The 615-nt window shown below is 65.9% G+C and overlaps 1 protein-coding gene across 1 annotated transcript in view; it reads left to right on the forward strand.

Moving 5' to 3' along the window:
* EFNA1 (ephrin A1) overlaps nt 1-615 on the forward strand; it is a 5,812-nt gene that overhangs the window by 505 nt on the left and 4,692 nt on the right. The gene's annotated exons all lie outside the window — the stretch shown is intronic.

Here is a 615-nt window from a genome sequence, read left to right on the forward strand (position 1 = left end):
CTGCTCCTCCACCAGTGCTCTGGTGGTGACACTGGGTCTCGCTGTGTCCACCCAGCCCCACTCCCAGCCACTTCGCTGTGACCTGGTGGCCCTGCTCCAGGGCTGGGGCCATGGCAGATGAGACAGGGGAGCCCCTTGGCCAGCAGGGTTGGGTGCCACATCCCAGTGCCACAGGATAGATCCAGCATGGTGCCCCAGGAGGCTCATTATACCCAGGCAGGCCCAGCACAAGGCTCAACCACCAGGGGCTGCCCAGCCCTCCCTTGCCAGTGCTCCCTGCCTTGGTTTCCCCAGGCAGAGTCTGTCCCTGACGTGGAGGGGGCAGTACCAGGGTGATGCCAGGACCACGGGATCGGTGCTGCACCCATCCCCGTGGCCTGCACGTGGCCTCCCAGCCGTGTTCCCAGGAGTCCTCCCCTGTACAAGCCACGGCAGCGCCGGCATCCCGGGAACAGAGGCCTGGCACTGTCATTATGGATGATGTCAGGCCTGGCCACAAGCAGGGAGGATGAGAGCAAAGCAGCCTCCCTGGGAGCGAGGGGGTGGGGAGAGAGAGAGGCTGAGGTGTGGGGGGAATGTGGGGCACCCAGCCCCACGGCCTGAGCCCGGAGGATT

Source organism: Geospiza fortis, unplaced genomic scaffold (assembly GCF_000277835.1).
Source record: "Geospiza fortis unplaced genomic scaffold, GeoFor_1.0 scaffold313, whole genome shotgun sequence".
In the NCBI taxonomy this organism is placed as follows: domain Eukaryota; kingdom Metazoa; phylum Chordata; class Aves; order Passeriformes; family Thraupidae; genus Geospiza; species Geospiza fortis.